We start from the raw sequence: 8,380 nt of genomic DNA, 5'->3' as shown, positions 1-8,380 counted from the left end.
GTGACCTAATGATTTGCTAGGTTGGTTTGAGTTTGTTACAGCTTATGTAACAGACTTCAGCCTGCAACGAAACAGTCCGTGCTTTGCGTGTTCCACTCCTTATCTTTTGTATGCATGCATGTATGTATGTATGTATGTATGTATTTATTTATTTATGTATGTATGTATGTATGTATGTATTTATTTATTATGTATGTATGTATGTAATGTATGTATGTATATATTTATATCATATATATACATATATGTATATATATATATGTATATATATATATATATATATTATATATATATATATATATATATATATAATATATATATATATATATATATATATATGTATGTATGTATGTATGATACGCATTAAGGTGGAAATCTTAGACATCCTTAAAATTCGAGAGATGATGCGCTGCGGAAGGCACTGTTTAAAGCAAAAGGTCTTCATGAGAAGCCATAATTTTAAAGCTGCCTAATATAAAAGCTGGTATGCAAGAGTAAGTGATCAGAAACCATTTAACTGCAGGACAAATATGATGTATTATTTCAGAAGGCGTCTGTAGAGGATGACCTACATATCGTACAGACATCTGTCATTATAATTCAATCATATACATAGGTCTAATCATGTTACTCTTCATTTTTTCTTCTGTGCTAACTTGCAGATTTCCGCCAGTTGAAATTCAAAGCCATAAATCTGTAGAGAAGTGGGTGAGCTTATTATGACAACGAATACGAGGCGCCGGTCGTTTGACAAAATGAATCAATCATTATGTCCTTATTTCGTAGATGCCTATATTTTCTTTCAGATTTATATGGTGTCTTCGGAAATTCAAAACTTTTTTTCTTTATTCAAGTCAGGTCACTTTCAAGGATTCGCGAATATGTGGGTTAGATGTGTTTATGTATGGATATTTATATAAACTTGTACTCATTTATTGGTTGTGTGTACATGGTCTCTTTTGTACACATGTGCGCTTATGTAAGAGCGTGGTTACACTCCAGGCATGTCTGTATGTATATAACACACACACACATATACATTGTGAATATGCTCCTTCTTGAAGAAACAAATCGTTATTCGTTGGAATATTGTGAAATCGTTGCAACAAATCGATTCGATTGGAAGATGCGATTTGCTTTGTTGTTGCTTTGGAACTTTCAGTGTTGATATTTATAAAAGTGACTTCATACGAAGTCGATTCTCAGACAAAAATCACTTCATTGCCAGCGGTAATTTAATACTAGACATTTGTAATGAAGAATTTCTGAATCAATAGGAAAAAAAAACTTCAGACTTATATTACATTTCTCTGACAAAAGGAACATGCAAAATTTTAACAAAAGACAATTTAGAAAATCTCTTCTCTTATGACGGCTAAATTCGCACGACATTATTACAGCAACATACAATTGTATTCTCTTTAACAAACTTTTGTTTCACCGTTAAATGAATTTATAAAGAGTTTCTTTTGCTGTGTCACTGCCAAAGCTGACACCTTATGTAGATCTTACATCGGATTAGCATATAATCCCTTCGAAATAAGGCTTACCCAGCATACGCAAACACACATGCATGCACACACAGAGACATACAAACACATACACACACAATGCACACAAGACTGTCTATAGCAATAGAAGAGCTAGAAAAACAATGCTTAAAGGAGAGTGTCTGTATTACTTTTAGCTGGGAAATTATAATATTACACGCGTGCGGGCGTGTATGTGTGTGTACATGGACACACAGAGAAATACACACACATACACACGCAATACACACAGGACTGTCTATAGCAATAGAAGAACTAGAAAACAAAGCTTAAAGGAGAGTGTCTCTATTACTTTTAGCTGGGAAATTATAATGCTACACGCGTGCGGCGTGTATGTGTGTGTCTGTGTCCGTGTGTTAATAAACATCAACAATGTAAACGAATGTGAGCCCATGGCCCTGGCACCACATTTCAAAATCGAAGATTTCGACGCGGTCATAGTTCTCTGACAGAGTTCAAAGTTGACGGACACAGGTAAGAAAAAAAATAGAACGAAACGAAGAAACTTGTAGTGACGCTATACAGCGGCGCGCGCGCGCACCGTCCATTTTCTATTTCGCGCGTGTTGGTGCCTTCACCAAGGCAGAGAGAGGAGGGGCCCTCTCGCGCATGCGCGAAGCACCGGAAGAAGAACCCTTTTGCCTACGTGGCAGTTAGCCGAGGCAAGGGGATCGTAGAACGTTTGACCACTAGCAGCAGTCAGCAGCGACTTGAGACATGGCTATCAAAGGTACAACACGTATATTCTCTCTGTCCGAATTTGATTCTAGCAGCAGCCTTTACCGAAAGCTTTTAACCAAATTGTTGCAGACTACATCATCTTCCTTTCTCCGGACGCCATCTTGACAAGTGTCGTTTTGCATTTGAACACTTTCTTATTTTACAGCGATAAGGTTCAGCTGAGACACATCTATACCAAAGGGATGCCAGATACACCAATTATCTGTTACCACATAAGAGAATAAAGTAGATATATATTATTTACGTCTGCGTCTTGTTGTTTCTGACTGGTGATGGTAGATCTGGATTATTAAAGCAACGGGAGGTGATTGCTTCTCGCACCCCAAAAGGTCCAGAGAAGATATTCACACTTTCGTTAAAAACTAATGGTGACATATGGAGAGATCATGCGGAAAAATGGTAGGATTAATGGTTAGGTGATATCTGGTATCTGGTATAAATACAATATTAGTTAAGTGCAGTGTGACGTTGAGTGAGTAGAGGTGTTACGAGATATGTCAGCTTCTTTCATTTCATTGTAGTTGGGGTGTTGTGGGGTGGGTGTAAACTTGAGTCCTTTGGAAAGTATGTTTATTTGGTTTGCTGTTAGTTCCTTGTGAGTTAGATTAATAATTTTTATTACTTTTGGTTCCTCCTGCTTGTTTGGTGCTATCTTGTGTCTCAGGAAATTTTAAACGGACTGGACGTAAACATCCAATTCACGATGGAATATAGCCAGCAACAACTCCCCTTCCTCGATATCCCCATTAAAAAAGCTAATAATATAATAGAAACAGACATATATTATAAGCCTACAGACTCTAAGCAATATCTTCCATTCAATTCATGCCACCCCAGACACACCAGGATGAATATCCCCTTCAACCTAGCAAAAAGGATATGCACTATAGTCTCGAACGCAAACACCAGAGACACACGACTACAAGAACTAAAAGATACCGTTATCACCAGGAACTACCCACCTTCACTTATTGACAAGTGCATTCAACGTGCCCTTCAACTTAACATCAAGGAACTGAGACATCCCAAATCAAAGAAAAACTTACAACCAAAAGCCTTACCATACATCTCCACACACAACCCTCTCAATAACGAAGCCTTCGGCACCATCCTCCACAACATACCCCTCCTAAAAAAAGACCACAGAATGAACACAATCCTCCAAACACACACGATCATAAAAAGCAAGAGACAGCCTAAATCCATGAAAAGTCTCCTAACACAAGCCCGAATTCACTCTTCAAACACAGAAGCCGACAGTAAAAAATTGTGGAAGACCCAATTGCGGGATATGCGACTATCTAATTGAGGGATCAGAGTTCTCCTTCAAACAGGGACAACGGTTTACAGTGAAAAGCAACTTCACATGTGCTTCGGAGAAACCTAATATACTCACTAACCTGCTCCGGGTGTGAAGAGCAGTACATAGGCCAAACAAAAAATAGTTTGCGTAAACGAATGGCCCTGCACAGATCCCAGATAAAAATTCCCCAAAACAGAAAAATAGCTTTTAGCCAACACATAGATACTTGCGCCAACAAAAAAACACCAAGCTTCAGGATTTTCCCCCTCTACCAATTTAGGGACGATACAACCTCGAGACAACGAATAAGTAAAGAAACTCTCTTTATTGCAAAATACAGGCCACTTCTTAACGGGTCTACGACAAACAATTAATATACCTCAACTTTAGAATAAAAGAAATATTCACACACAAATATTACATTCCAAAGAATCCATTACTAATCACAGCTTAAATCACAGCTATAATCCATAACATACCAACTTCAAGTCATACAACACCTCACTACTTTAACCCATTCATATTCTCCCTTCTCTGTTTTTTTTCTTCTTCTTCATCTTCTTCTTCATCATCATCATTATCATCATCATCGTCGTCATAATCATCACCACCATCACCATCATCGTCATCTTCTTCTCCTTCTTCTTCTTCTTCTTCATCATCATCATCATCATCAACATCGTCATCTTCTTCTTCTTCTTCTTCTTCTTCTTCTTCTTCTTCTTCTTCTTCTTCTCCTTCTACTTTTCCACCTCCTACCCCTTAACTTTGTCACTAATGTTTTTTAGTATAACACCTACGCAAATTCTATAAACAAGCCTGTCAATATAAATATTCTCCTGAATTGAACTGAGACTGCCAGCCGCCACTGACCATTCAAAATACAACCATCAGGGCACTCCCAGATTCTCCCACCCCCTTTCCTCACCAGCTTTCTTCCTCTACTACCCTACCAAGAACTCACAACGACCTCCAGCACACAAGTGCAAACAAGGGAGTCAGAGAAAGGCAGAATGCCACTTAAATCTGAACACTACTATAGAAATATTCTTTAAAAAAAACTTTTCTTCTAATTTTTCTAAATTTAATTATTTAATCGTTACAGTTGAAAAGGTCTCAAAATGACCAAAACCGGGACTGAAATGTTCACTATAAAATTATTTTAGCATTTTCTATTTTTGACTTGTTTTTCATATATATATATATATATATATATATATATATATATATATATATATATATATGAGAGAGAGAGAGAGAGAGAGAGAGAGAGAGAGAGAGAGAGAAAGAGAAGAGAGAGAGAGAGAGAGAGAAAGAGAGAAAGAGAGAGAGAGAAAGATGTACAAGGAGTGGCTGTGTAGTAATTTGCTTGCCAACCACATGGTTCCGGGTTCAGTCCCACTGCATGGCACTTTGGGCAAGTGTCTTCTACCATAGCCTCGGGCCGACCAAACCCTTGTGAGTGGATTTGGTACACGGAAATTGAAAGAAGCCCGTCGTATGTATATGTATGTGTGTCTGTGTTTCTCCCCCCCCACCCAGTATCGCTTGTCAACCATGCTGGTGGGTTTTCATCCCCGTACATTAGCTGTTCGGCAAAAGAGACCGATAGAATAAGTACTAGGCTTATAAAGAATAAGTGCCGAGGTCGGTTGTTCAACTAAAGGCGATGCTCCAGCATAGCCGCAGTCAAATGACTGAAACAAGAAAAAGAATTAAAGAATTAAAGAATAAACTAAAGAGAACAAAGAACAGTCGATTCAGCTCCCTAATCTGAATATTGTGTAGTTATGGTGAATCAAATGCGAACAACTTTATACGAGAAATAATCGCGGACAAGTATTTCCTATCTTCCAGGTGTGTAGATGCGGTGTGTCATATTGTTGTTTGCTTAAGCTTTGAAGAAGGACAGAATTTTTCATTTTATATTGTGGTCATTTACTAACGCATTCAAATCTCTCGGCCACTGATGTACTCTCGGCCACTGATGTACTCTCGGCCACTGATGTACTCTCGGCCACTAATGTACTCTCTGCTCCCTCTAGCTTTTCTACCGTTACTACAGCGCTTTCTCCTCATCAGAGCTGACATATCTCGTAACACCTCTACTCACTCAACGCCACACTGCACTTAACTAATATTGTATTTATACCAGATACCAGATATCACCTAACCATTAATCCTACCATTTTTCCGCATGATCTCTCCATATGTCACCATTAGTTTTTAACGAAAGTGTGAATATCTTCTCTGGACCTTTTGGGGGTGCGAGAAGCAATCACCTCCCGTTGCTTTAATAATCCAGATTCTACCAGTCAGAAACAACAAGACGCAGACGTAAATAATATATATCTACTTTATTCTCTTATGTGGTAACAGATAATTGGTGTATCTGGCATCCCTTTGGTATAGATGTGTCTCAGCTGAACCTTATCGCTGTAAAATAAGAAAGTGTTCAAATGCAAAACGACACTTGTCAAAGATGGCGTCCGGAGAAAGGAAGATGATGTAGTCTGCAACAATTTGGTTAAAAGCTTTCGGTAAAGGCTGCTGCTAGAATCAAATTCGGACAGAGAGAATATACGTGTTGTACCTTTGATAGCCATGTCTCAAGTCGCTGCTGACTGCTGCTAGTGGTCAAACGTTCTACGATCCCCTTGCCTCGGCTAACTGCCACGTAGGCAAAAGGGTTCTTCTTCCGGTGCTTCGCGCATGCGCGAGAGGGCCCCTCCTCTCTCTGCCTTGGTGAAGGCACCAACACGCGCGAAATAGAAAATGGACGGTGCGCGCGCGCGCCGCTGTATAGCGTCACTACAAGTTCTTCGTTTCGTTCTATTTTTTTTTCTTACCTGTGTCCGTCAACTTTGAACTCTGTCAGAGAACTATGACCGCGTCGAAATCTTCGATTTTGAAATGTGTGCCAGGGCCATGGGCTCACATTCGTTTACATTGTTGATGTTTATTAACACACGGACACAGACACACACATACACGCCCGCACGCGTGTAGCATTATAATTTCCCAGCTAAAAGTAATAGAGACACTCTCCTTTAAGCTTTGTTTTCTAGTTCTTCTATTGCTATAGACAGTCCTGTGTGTATTGCGTGTGTATGTGTGTGTATTTCTCTGTGTGTCCATGTACACACACATACACGCCCGCACGCGTGTAATATTATAATTTCCCAGCTAAAAGTAATACAGACACTCTCCTTTAAGCATTGTTTTCTAGCTCTTCTATTGCTATAGACAGTCTTGTGTGCATTGTGTGTGTATGTGTTTGTATGTCTCTGTGTGTGCATGCATGTGTGTTTGCGTATGCTGGGTAAGCCTTATTTCGAAGGGATTATATGCTAATCCGATGTAAGATCTACATAAGGTGTCAGCTTTGGCAGTGACACAGCAAAAGAAACTCTTTATAAATTCATTTAACGGTGAAACAAAAGTTTGTTAAAGAGAATACAATTGTATGTTGCTGTAATAATGTCGTGCGAATTTAGCCGTCATAAGAGATTTTCTAAATTGTCTTTTGTTAAAATTTTGCAATGTTTCTTTTGTCAGAGAAATGTAATATAAGTCTGAAGTCTTTTTTTTTTCCTATTGATTCAGAAATTCTTCATTACAAATGTCTAGTATTAAATTACCGCTGGCAATGAAGTGATTTTTGTCTGAGAATCGACTTCGTATGAAGTCACTATTATAAATATCAACACTGAAAGTTTCCAAAGCAACAACAAAGCAAATCGCATCTTCCAAATCGAATCGATTTGTTGCACCGATTTTCACAATATTCCAACGAATAACGATTTGTTTCTTCAAGAAGGAGCATATTCACAATGTATATGTGTGTGTGTGTTATATACATACAGACATGCCTGGAGTGTAACCACGCTCTTACATAAGCGCACATGTGTACAAAAGAGACCATGTACACACAACCAATAAATGAGTACAAGTTTATATAAATATCCATACATAAACCCATCTAACCCACATATTCGCGAATCCTTGAAAGTGACCTGACTTGAATAAAGAAAAAAAGTTTTGAATTTCCGAAGACCACCATATAAATCTGAAAGAAAATATAGGCATCTACGAAATAAGGACATAATGATTGATTCATTTTGTCAAACGACCGGCGCCTCGTTATTCGTTGTTCATAATAAGCTCACCCACTTCTCTACAGATTTATGGCTTTGAAGTTTCAACTGGCGAAATCTGCAGCAAGTTAGCACAGAAGAAAAAATGAAGTAACATGATTAGACCTATGTATATGATTGAATTATAATGACAGATGTCTGTACGATATGTAGGTCATCCTCTACAGACGCCTTCTGAAATAATACATCATATTTGTCCTGCAGTTTAAATGGTTTCTGATCACCTTACTCTTGCATACCAGCTTTTATATTAGGCAGCTTTAAAATTATGGCTTCTCATGAAGACCTTTTGCTTTAAACAGTGCCTTCCGCAGCGCATCATCTCTCGAATTTTAAGGATGTCTAAGATTTCCACCCTAATGCGTATATACATACATACATACATACATATATATATATATATATATATATATATATATATATATATACATATATATATATACATATATGTATATATATGTATATAAATATATACATACATACATAAATAAATACATACATACATACATACATACATACATACATACATGCATGCATACAAAAGATAAGGAGTGGAACACGCAAAGCACGGACTGTTTCGTTGCAGGCTGAAGTCTGTTACATAAGCTGTAACAAACTCAAACCAACCT

The sequence above is a fragment of the Octopus sinensis genome, linkage group LG3, assembly GCF_006345805.1.
Source record: "Octopus sinensis linkage group LG3, ASM634580v1, whole genome shotgun sequence".
NCBI lineage: Eukaryota > Metazoa > Mollusca > Cephalopoda > Octopoda > Octopodidae > Octopus > Octopus sinensis.
Note: the sequence above shows the minus strand (reverse complement) of the source record.